The sequence below is a fragment of the Poecilia reticulata genome, linkage group LG6 (genome assembly GCF_000633615.1).
Source record: "Poecilia reticulata strain Guanapo linkage group LG6, Guppy_female_1.0+MT, whole genome shotgun sequence".
Lineage (NCBI taxonomy): Eukaryota > Metazoa > Chordata > Actinopteri > Cyprinodontiformes > Poeciliidae > Poecilia > Poecilia reticulata.
Window position 1 is genome coordinate 30,348,225 of NC_024336.1, and position 11,870 is coordinate 30,360,094.

At 37.9% G+C, this 11,870-nt stretch overlaps 1 long non-coding RNA gene across 1 annotated transcript; it reads left to right on the top strand.

Moving 5' to 3' along the window:
- Positions 1-283: 283 nt before the first annotated feature.
- Positions 284-10,273, top strand: LOC103466765 (uncharacterized). Its single transcript, XR_533981.1, has 4 exons — positions 284-1,119; positions 2,165-2,304; positions 3,476-3,543; positions 9,820-10,273. It is a non-coding gene; the product is annotated as an uncharacterized LOC103466765 (long non-coding RNA).
- The last annotated feature ends 1,597 nt before the right edge of the window (positions 10,274-11,870 follow it).

Here is an 11,870-nt window from a genome sequence, read left to right on the forward strand (position 1 = left end):
ATTCCAGTTTTATAGGCTGGCAAAGTTTTCTTTTCAGAAAAATCTGTTTCTGATCGTACACCAGGCAACTCTCAAACTTCAAAATTCTGGTTTTGTTGTAATTTCTCAAATTATTAACTCGGATATCCTGAATTTAATCTGGCAGTTTTAATCGACTCTGTTCACACAAGTCGCTTCTTCGTGGTTTTCGCCAGTAGTACTCTTAGCGCCATGCGGCTGTTGATCACGTGACTTGTGTGACGCGACAAAAGTGTTTCCCATTACATTTTGACGAAACGTCTATTTCGACACGGCTGAAAAACCACCTCATCCCATTGCAACAACTTTTTATCGACAAATTTGAAGTTTTTTTTCTTCTTCTTTTTTCAAAATTGTCGTGCTTTCATTAAGCGAATTTATTTTTCATAATTTCAATTTGCGCAATTCTTCAGCTACTGCCATTACGGTAAAAGGGCGACGTTGGACTGTTCCTCTGGTTTTAAAGCCGTCGGGTTGTTTCCGACCAAACTAAACTGAAATCCATTTAGAAGATTTGTTCTGATTCTGTCTGATGCTGATTGATTATGAATAAATTATCAGGATTACTTGGGAACACACCGCTAAAAAACCCGTTAGCTAAATTTAAGCTAATGCTAATGCTAACTGGCCTCCAGGCGGGTTCGCAGCTCTGACTGAGGTCAGCGGGTTAGTGGCAGCTGAGCCCGTCCAGATTCTGTCCGAATTCCTTTAACGTGACATAATGCTGAACTCTGGACTCAAAAGAAGCTTCATCTGGATCTCCAATCCTGCCAAACGACTGAGAGCAGCGGTGAAGTAGCACTTGAAGACTTCGACCACACACCCTGCCCTCTGTCAGGAAACCTCCAAAAGCCGCTTTTCTTGCGCCTCTTCCACCATTTTCAGTTTTTTTTTTCCCCCCTTAATCTCCTGATCAAATGTGCCAAACGCTCCCCAAAGGATCCAAACGGATGAAAATCAGCGAAGAGAATGGAGTCATTAGGAGGCCTTTGGTTTGCAGAGGAGCCGCATTGTTTGAGCTGCTGAACGTTTGAGAAGATAAACAGAATTCCAGCGAGGAGACATGAGCTTCAAGTGCTGTTATAAGAGATTAATGCAAAGGTTTGGAAGCACACACACGATGGTTTCCGTTTATTCTGAAAAGAATCCCATTTTGGGATCAGATTCATGCGTTGGTTGTTGGCAGAATTGAATGAGGTGAAATGATTTCTGTGTGTTTGTCTGCAAAATTTGGATCAGCAGAGATGGAAAATCAGACCAAATGGCAAAAGTGTTGCAGTTAAATCAGCTGGAAAATCAACACAAGTTATAAGCAAGTTAAATAGAAAACATAAGTTCAGGTTAATAAAACTTAAGAAAAGACGCTGAAAATAAAAATAAGTCAGAAAAAATATGTAAATAAAGACAAAGTGAAATATTATTATTAGACTGAGAGGAAAATATGCAACATAAAAGAAAAAGTTTAAAAATTGGGAAACAGTTCAATATTAAGAAAGGCCAAAAAAAAAAATTAAATGTCCAATAGATATTGATGCCAGTTAAATGTCACATTACATTTGATGGTTTTCGAAACGGCTCATTTTCCAGACACCAAAATACATTAACTACATGCAAAAAACCATCAAATTGTATTTATTTATCGAGTGCTTGGGCTGCTTTCTGAAGCAGTAAACCGCCAAATGGAAGTAAAAACATGCAAAAACAGATTCTGTTTAAAATGGAGGGAGTGATGGTAAAAAGTCATCAGAAAAATAAATACTCTAATAAAGTACAGAAGCATGTAAACTCTACTAGCTAAACCTGGGTTGCTAGGCAACGGGTTGGCTTCACTTGGGTTGCTAGGCGACAGGCAGTGCCTGCTGACTTGTGACATAAAGGTTTAGACACCAAAAACATGAACATATTACCAAATAAAACCCTGGGTGTTTTTTTTAAACTGGTTTGGCTGTTTTTGAGTCGAGTTGAGACCCAAACAAAAACATGAAAAATATGAATTTTACACAATAGATCTATTTTTAGCTGACCGGTTAGAGCTGATGGGACATTTAATCTGTTTGCTTTATGTTGTTTATGCATATTGTACCATCTATGAGTGTGTGGCCGCCTCCGGCTCATTATTTATTCTTCGTGTCTGTGTGATTGGCAGTCGGCCGGCCCTCCTGGCTGGGAGCTGCGGCCGACTGACCAGTGCCATATGGACTCCTTTATGCGCGCACGCTGACCAGGACACACACTGGTGGCTCCAGGACAGCACTCTTTAACCCGTTTAACACGCCGCAACAAAAGGTTTGGACCCCCATGTATGCAGCGTGGAATTTAACCAGCTCTCTGCGTCACACTGGGGCTCCGATTGTCTGAAAACAGAAACGTGATTTAACTTTTCCTCCCTGTGAGCCTGGAGTTCATGTGAAGATCATGAAAGAAATCATAAAAGCCCAACAGGAAGGCATAAATATGAGTTTTAAAGTCATAATTTTGACTTTCAAATTCTCAGTTATGAGATTCAGTCATAATTATGAAATGCAAAATTATAATTTCTGCTTTCAAAGTCATAATTTTGACTTTCAAGATCTTAACTATGAGATGATAATTCATAATTTTGACTTTAAAAGTTACAATTATGAGTTTCAGTCATAATAATGACATATAAAGTCATCATTTTGAGATACAAACTTATAATTTCTACTTTCAGTCATAATTGTGAGCTGTACTTTTGTACTCATGTGATTCAGTTATAATGATGATATCAAGTCATCTTTTTGAGATGCAAGACATAGTTTTGACTTTCAAAGTCATAAATAGATTTTATTTGTCACAATAATCACGAGATTCAAAGTCATGACTAAGAGACTCAGCAGAAAATCAGTAACTTTTTTCCTCAAAACTCTTAATTATGTCTTTCTGTTGGGCTTTTTTTTCATGGTGGAAATGTGCTCCATGAATTCATTTTTATATTTAACTTTGACTTCACTTTGGGCAGTAAAGTTTATTTTTGTAACAGAGCAGCAACAATGAAACTAGAGCCAAGTTGAGTCAGCAGATGTTTTTTTACAGTGCAGGAATCTTAAAGGGACCTTACTTCAGTGTAATGGAGCAAAGTTTTTTGATTTTACCAACCAAAGAGTTGTTTTCCTTTCACTATAAGTTTCTGCGTCAGTTTCAGGTTTCTGTCAGAGTTTTGTGTTTTTTTATCATTAGCAGCTCGAACGAGTGAAAATAAAAATGTTTCAGCCCAGAAACCTGAATACAACCAGGATGATCAGAGAAAAGCTTTAATAAAGTACCAGGAAGTACTTCAGTTTTCAGATTTTTCAGAGTTTAGATAGGAAACCATAACCAAATGTTGTTTCTCATCAAAGTGCCACATTTCTAACCAATCGTTGAAAACAAAACTTTCTGCTTTAGATGCGTCAGAGATGCCTCAGCTGACATTGTGTTTTTTTCTCTTTTCTCTGAGATGTGCACCGTCCTTCCTCCTTCCTTCCTCCTCCTCCTCCCTCTCTGCCAGCTGAATACCCACTAAAGGTAATTAGATCATAATGACCTCGCAGCATCCATATAAAACCTGATTATCCACGCCACCGTCTGCCTAATGAGCTGAAAAACTGCTGTGTGAGTGTGTGTCAGTGTGTGTGTGTGTGAAATGTCTGTATTTTGCTCCTTTCGTCACAGCTCTGTGTGGCATCTCAACACTCACACTGGAGACAGAAACCACGAGCTGCAGGACGAGGGACCAGGACCCAGCAAAACGTCCTGATTGTCCTAAAAGAGTCAAAACAAAAACCATCACTGCAAAAACACAAAGACTTACCAAGTATTTTTAGTCTAAATATCTCAGTGCACTGGAAATCAGACAAAACTAACTTACAAGTAATGTTTCAGTGAGATATAAGTAAGTAATTCCTTAATATTGATGAAAAAGTTCCGATTATTTCACTGAAAAATGTTTTGTTTTAAGTGAAATAATCTGCCAGCGGAACATAAACTTTTTAAAATCAATAATAATGAATTATTTAATTAAAACAAGCTCTTTTATTGTTCTGAAATGTTACCTGTCAATTACTTTTTTTCTTATTTCAAGTGTACTAAGATATTTGCACTAGAACCTGCCAGCCTATAGAAACAGTTTTTGCAGTGCGGTTAAATCGGTTGGATTTTGTTTTGTCTCTTTTAGGACAATCAGGACGTTTCAACACTCGCTTCTGATCTCATTAACATTGATTTTCTTTAAAAATCCTTGCCGAGTATTTCACTTAAAACATTTTCCCATCCATGTTATCAGTGAAATAAGATGGACTTTTTAATCAGTTTTATGGGATTATTTACTTAAGACAAGTCCCTGCGTCTCGCTGAAAAGTTATTTAAGTTAGTTTTGTCTTATTTCCAGTGCACTAAGATATTTGCTCTCGAAACTAGGCTAAAACTATTTGGTAAGACTTTGTGTTTTTGCAGTGCGGTTAAATTGGTTGGGTTTTGTTTTGACTCTTTCAGGACGTTTTGCTCGTCCTGCAGCTCGTGTTTTCTGTCTCCAGTGTCGGTGTTGAGATGCCACACAGAGCTGTGACGAAACTAATTTAGTCTTATTTCAAGTGTACTAAAACATTTCCACCAAATGCTTGGAAATAATTTGTGTTTTTGCAGTGTAGTTATTCAGTTTTGAAATTAAAATACTGTATTTTCAGAAATATTTTTTTGTGCTACATAAAAACTGAAGTGATGAAATGCCGGCAGCTCTCGGCACATTTGAGTCTGAGGGATTCATCAGGTTTGACACGTTTGAGCGCGGCGTACCTGAGCCCTGCTCCCCGCTCTGACGCTGATTTAGCTTTAATTCTCTGTGGAAACGTACTTCCACCTCCCGACTCCTCCTCCTCCCCTCTGTGGTAAAGAACTGCCTGTCTTGGCCTCGTGAATCTGTTCAGAGTGTGTGAATGATAGACTAACCCTTTTTTGAATGATAGACTCCCAGGGGTCACACTGCAGCCCCGGGGGCCCATTGTTGCTGCCCCTCTGCAGCCCCTCTCAGCTGCACTTGGCGCTTTGCTGCGATGTGTGTTTGCTCTCAGGTAGAAGAAGCAGCCGATCGCTCGTTGCCCTCCACTTCGCCTCACTGCTTCTTTTATAGCGGCTCAAATCGGGCCTCAAAGGAGGCTGGATACTCGAACCCAACGGCAACAAACTCCCACTAGATGTGGGACGAGAGCAGAAGTATCTGCAAATTCAAGCAGAAACTTTACAGCTTGAAACAAAAGAAGAAAAAACATCAAAGTATCTTTAGAGAGACCATTTTTAGATCAAGAGAAAAAACTAAACCAGAAAAATTTTAAATAAAAAAAAAGAGAGAAATCTAAATGCATTTACAAAATAAGTAACACATTTAAATGTTTCAGAAAATGCAGATAAACATGTTGCTTAAAAGAAAAAATAAAATCTCAAGAGAATTTTTAGCAAATAAACAGCAACAGAAATGCAAAAAAGTAAAATTTTATCACGTAAAACAAAAGTAACATTTGAAAACAAAAATAAGTTTTAAAAAAAGGCAGAAAACCTCAATATTTTACAAATAAAAATACCCAAAAAGCACAATATGAAACTGAGCCAAATAATAAAATCAAGAGACAATATTTAGAAAAATATATTTTAGAAGAGAAAAAATTATGTGAATAAAACTATAAAACAGAAAATTAGATTAAAGATAATTTAAAAACGGATAAAATATTGTTGAAAATTGAAACCAAAAAATAAAGAATAGAAAAACAATAAACAGAATGAAATGGAAAAATATTTTTGCTTCGTTCTTTTAGAAATTAATACCAAAATAACAATAAACAAAAGAAAAACATGAATAAACCATTTTAATGCAACCAAAAAACAAACAAACCCAACAGCAGTGACTAGCTGTCATTTTATTTAACATTTTGGCTGAAATATTTAATTTCTATTGTTATTCATTAATGACATTTCCTCTTGTTTTCTTGGTTTTCTGCCTCATGAGTCAAAAATGAAAACAAATCCCATCTGAACTTGTTCAGATCACGTTTACCTTTTTTTGTCAATATTTTTATTAGAGCCGATCAAACAAATTACAATATAAATTCTTATTTTACATATACTCTTATTGATACACTTAACAATATAATACTGAGAAAATAGTGCACAAAAAGGAAATACAGTTTCAGCCTTTTTTTGTTGCTTTCACTCTTAAATCACCATTTTATTTTACTTTCTCATAGGTTTTCTGTCATTTTGTGTTAAATCTTTTTAATCTTTCTTATCTATATCAGTTATTTTCTTCCCAACAGTCCTGCACAGACAAAATGTAAAATAAAACCTGTTTTTTAGAACCATTTTCCTGTGAAGCCAATCTAACTTTCTAAAGAAGGAGCACATTAAGTTCCTGCAACCGTTTGAAAAGGCTGACCGCTCTCAGCCACGGCCCTTTAACCAGGAGTTAATTATCCTTTTTATTCTCCATGAATGAGTTAATTGATTAATGAGAACTGTTAATGGATTTATCTGTAAACAGCCTCTCTGCGGCTCTGCAGTTTTCCAGCTCTGCGCTGCGACTCGGAGACGAGAGGCTCGTTCAGATCCTTCTGTTCGCTTTAATTAAAAACTCAAGAATCGGCCTCTCGGAGGGATCGGCCTCCGCAGCTCCTCTGTGCTCCGGGTCTCCCACAATAACACCCATTAAACACAACGAGGAAGAAAGACGGCGCTGTAATTTAAATCCCCTCCTCCTCTGCCTCTTTACATCATCGGGTTCGAGCTGCGAGCGGGACGCAGACGCCGATGGAGGAGAAAGAGGCGGATGAATGTGGAGCTTCAAAGCGCGGCGGCTCTTCAGGGGAATAATCAGCCGGCTCAGGGCGGCTTAGCGCGGCTAACAACGCTTTCTACAAAAACCTTCATCAAACCAGAGGCGAGAGCAGAAAACACAGAGATGGAGATGTGGGTTTGAATCCTCCGCCTTCATTCAGCTTTGAAAGAAGCGGCTTCGCCATCTGAAGTTTATGTTCAATTTACCACAGACTGGCACAAATTGAAATTATGAAGATATTATATATTTGCTTAATGGAAACGGCAATTTCGGGGGGAAAAAAACTAATGTTCCAGGTTTAAAAATAGTTTTTCAGCCATATGGAAACAATTTTCCGTGTCACAGGAGTCACATGATCAACAGCTGGATGTTACTACTGGTGAAAACGACGAAGAAAACAGGAAGTGATAGTGGGATGTGTTTTGATTTTTTGGGGGTGCAATGTGTAGTTGAGTGTAATTCCAACTTGTTTAATCCATTGCTTTTCTGTAAAGTGGCCAACTACAATTTCTTCAAAATGCCCCATAAGCCTCAATAAGATGCTTGACTTGTTCCCTGATTGGCTGATAGATATTTAGCCTTAGTGCCTGAATTAGCAGCGGAATTATGAATATAATCTCATGTAACTGTTTACATCCTTCTTCACTGGTTTTTAATGACTTATAGTGTGAGCAAGCTTATTGAAGTGTGATTTTAATACAATTTCTTATTTAATGGGAACACCACAGTTGCGAAAATGTTTTTTATTAAAGCTATCAGAGATTTGTGCATATTTGTAATTAAAAAACACAATTTTGCAATTGCGTTGTTTAAATAAATGCATTTAAAGTCACACATGAATGAGTTTGTTCACCTTAGAACAAACTGGTTGTTCTAACCACACGAGTCACACGTGACTTATGTGATTTTTCCATTTCAGTTTTGCAAAATACACAAATTTAGATTCAGCCATAAAACCGCCTCATCCTAGAACAATACTTTTTAGCTAAAAACGCTAAATAAATACTGCCATTAGAGGGGCTGTGCCATTAGAGGGGCTGTGCCATTAGAGGGGCTGTATTATGCATTTTGAAGGCATAAAGTGCCATTTTATAGCACAAGCAAGTAACTGTTACCTTCTGTTGTTATAAAAATGCATATGACTTAAAAGAAATTTGACTTCATAACTCAACACCTTGAATTTGGGCCTCTGTCTCTTTAAGAAGCTCCTGCTCTCTCTGGAGCTCCGCCTTCATGAAGTCATCACAAGATGGCCCCTCTATTAACCCTTCAACATTTTATCAGCTTTTCACTGAGAAGTAGCTCCTATAATGAGCTCAGCTGATGTGCAGTTCCACCAGGTGTTTGCTAATTGCTGCTGGCTAGTCTGAAGGAGCTGAGTGGAGCAGGGCTGCTCTGTGGGGTGAAAACATTTTGCATTTGTGCCTCTATCATTTTAAAGATACGAGATACAAGATTTCTGTTGTTTTCATGAGAAAAGGGTCATCAAAGGTCAACCAGTCAGCCCACAGTGAAAATTGGAGTCAATTAGTTGCGCTTCGTTTGTGCAGCAGAAATTTTCATTTGTGCCGTTTTAATTTGTAATATTTATAAATTAAAATCTGAGCTTAACCTAATCTTATTATATTTTCTTTAACTTTTTTTATTACTCCTGAATAAAACAAAATGTATTACTGCCGATAAACTGAAGAGATGAGATGCATCACACCTGTTGTGGCATTTTTATTTTTCATTTACCAAACATTTCATACTTTGAATAAAAAGTCACATGATGAGTCTAAACATGAAATTCTAAGTAAAAAGTTTTCCCAGCACTTCTGTGCTACATGTTGCCTCCAATTCCAGTTTTAGGTTTCAGAGAGGAAAGAACACCAACAGATGGCCATTCTTGATTAACGGCTCACAATGTGGCTAATGAAACTTTTAAGATGTCGTTAAACGTTTAACAAAACTCACTTGACATCGCTGAGCTTAGGCTCTCAGGGGAAAATGGACATAAGGATGTTGAAGACGCTGCTGGTCACGTAGGATTGCTTTCCCTCGTTTTCTGTTGTTTTCATGAGAAAAGCAGCAATTACAAGAACACAAAAAGGACGTGAATGGAGGGAGAAACGGCGCTTAAATAAATGATGTGAGTGATAATCTGAGGAGAAAGCAGCTCCAGCGGACATATGGCCGAGTGCCGCAGGATGGAGGGTTTTTCATGGTCTTCACTCTATTACAAGGATTAGAGATGCAGGGAGGCCGACACACACACACACACACACACACACACACACACACACACACACACACACACACATCGAGGTGCATTGGTCTTCTATTCCTCTGGTCTGACCACCAAAAAGAGAGTTTATTCCAGTTCCATAAAACATTTTTTACATTTTACTCTAAAGACGAACCTGAAACCATCGAGCCGATTAAAGTTTAGTTCATTTTCATTTATTTAAATAGCACTAATTAAAGTTGCAGCATGTAACTTTAATAAACGAATATTTTGTAAAACAAATTTGTTAAACTATCACTGTGTTTAACATGAGATAATCTGTGGGAAAAATAATCAAGCTTCTCTGTGTCTGATACTCTCTGCAGAAATGCACCGCTTCATTTCTGAAACAACCAATCAGAGCCAGCGGGAGGGTCTTAGCGCCGTCAATCATGCTCGTGTTCGCATCCATCCACATATCTGAGCAACTCAAACTGGAAGTTGAACAAAACTAAACCTGCAACTAAAAGAATTGCTGCAAAAGCCAAAAATAATATTAAAGCTTTGCTTTAAAAGTCATTAAGACATATAATATATGTGAAGTATACATTTTATTATAAATAAATACTGTAATATATTGGTTGTTGAGTCTCATTATTAATACATAAAGTCCCAATAATTTTGAGGGAATTCAGTGTTTATGACAATATCTGATCATTTATTTAATTTTTTATTAGTTATTTGTAATTTGTTCATTATGTTTGTGTTGTAACAGAAACTAGACTTTTAATCTGCATCTGGAACCACTGGACCCAAATCATGGATTTACCTCCTTCTCAGCGAGGACGCTGACCTACTGCAGCAGAAATGATGAAGCATCTCCGCCTGGCTGCAGAAATGTTCTGCATCCTTCACAATTTTAAAGTCCACGTTGTTGATGCACTCCTGAAGGTCTCAAGACCCTCCAGAGACGTTTTACACTCCCAAGTGCTTGAAAAAAACACCATCAAACTGTTTTGGCAGTATGTAAAAGGTTTTTTTGGTGTCTGGAAAAGGAGCAGTTTAAAACGGTGCAATGTAATGTCAAAAATCAGCAGGCACTTCCCCGTTACCTAGCAACCCCAGCAGAGTTCCATCGTTACCTGGCAATCCAAACGGAGCTCCAGCATGTTTGGGCAGCTGGTTGTACTGCTGTATGTGCTGTACAATGGCTGCTGGAAAAGACAAGAGTTTTGTTGTTGACTTATCATCCAGAAACCACTTGCTGCACTCTTGTTGGTTGCGCAGGACGCTCCACTTCTGCTTTTCAAAGATGTGTGTTTGCATCATTGTGCGTCTGTTTGCATCCATTTTCACATACAAAAGTATAAATGTTGAGTTTGGGGGCGTGGCCGGAAGCAGCTCAAAGACAGGCAGAACCAACCAAACTAAAATCTGATTATGAAGAATGATTTTGTGCAAAAAAAAAATGTAATAAATATCCTAACCTGTTCAATGAGGTATAATAGGTCACCTTTAATAATGACCCATCATCTGGCAGCAGTAGATGATTGGAAAACTTTATTCTGAAGAGTTTATGGGACATTATGCCATGATCATGTCTAACCTGTAACTAACAGGTTGGACAATGTGGCGCTGGCTGCTAATCTACAGCATCTAAACAGGAAAATGTTAGAATGAAACCTGAAGAATCTGCAGAATCAGATTTATTTGCTTCTGTTCGTCTGTCAGTGGAGAGACGTTTCTGGAAACGGTGTAATAACAACAAACAGGTGGAAGGTCAGAAATAAAAACCCTGAGGTTGGACTTTGATGAGCGGTGGAGCGAAGAAGCACCTGGACCTGGGAGGGAGGCAAGGATTTCCACATTAGCTTCCCCTCTTTCTCCGGACGGACCCCCATGAAATCACCCCTTAAGTAAAGGATCACTCACCATGAGCGTGCGGCCATGCTGGTAAAGCCCATGGTAAATCGAAACCATTACTGTCTGGTGCTGAAAAGGCAGAACTAAAGACCGTCCTGTGTCCCACCACTCGCTGCTGGCTTTCTAATGCGACAGCTGTGTGTGTGTGTGTGTGTGTGTGTGTGTGTGTGTGTGTGTGTGTGTGTGTGTGTATGTAGGCGTGTGCGTGTTCACACCATGACAGTATGGACCTCCTTACAAAGGAATCAGATAAAGTAAAATAAGTGCAGCCTTTGAGGAAAGTCTTTAAAAAGACACATTTCCTTGCATATTTAGGTCAAATATTACACTTTATTTTGAAGGGAAGAAATTGTATCAGTGACACACACTTTAGACTAATTGATTTAAAAATGAATAAAACATGTTTAGGAACTAAATAATGAATGGAATAGAAAATACTTTATTGATACCTGAGTGGAAATTGCTTATATGCTGAAAGCTACTCCATCCAAAGTGTTAAATATTGGTAAATAAATAAATAAAATATCAGTAATGCACATTAAAATATTACATAAATGAGCCCAGAGATCACAGCTTAATATGCTTTTTGTCAAAGTTTGAGCAGAGAAACAAATAAAAAGGAAGAACTGTTCCAAACAAGTTCTCTTCTAATATACATAATTTTAAGTAAAAAAAAAACTTGATAAGGTTTTACAGTGCAGTTAATTGACTCAAAATGATCAGGTTATAGCTGTGTAAAGTTAACAGCAATGAGTTTGCATAAATTTTTGAAGTAAAGTCTACTTATTTTGTTTTACAGTGTGGTTGCTGACCAGTGTCATACCTGCTGGGAATCTTTAGGCAGATTCTCCCACCTGAGTCGTGGATCTCAGCAGCTCCTCCAGTGATCATGGCCATGATCAC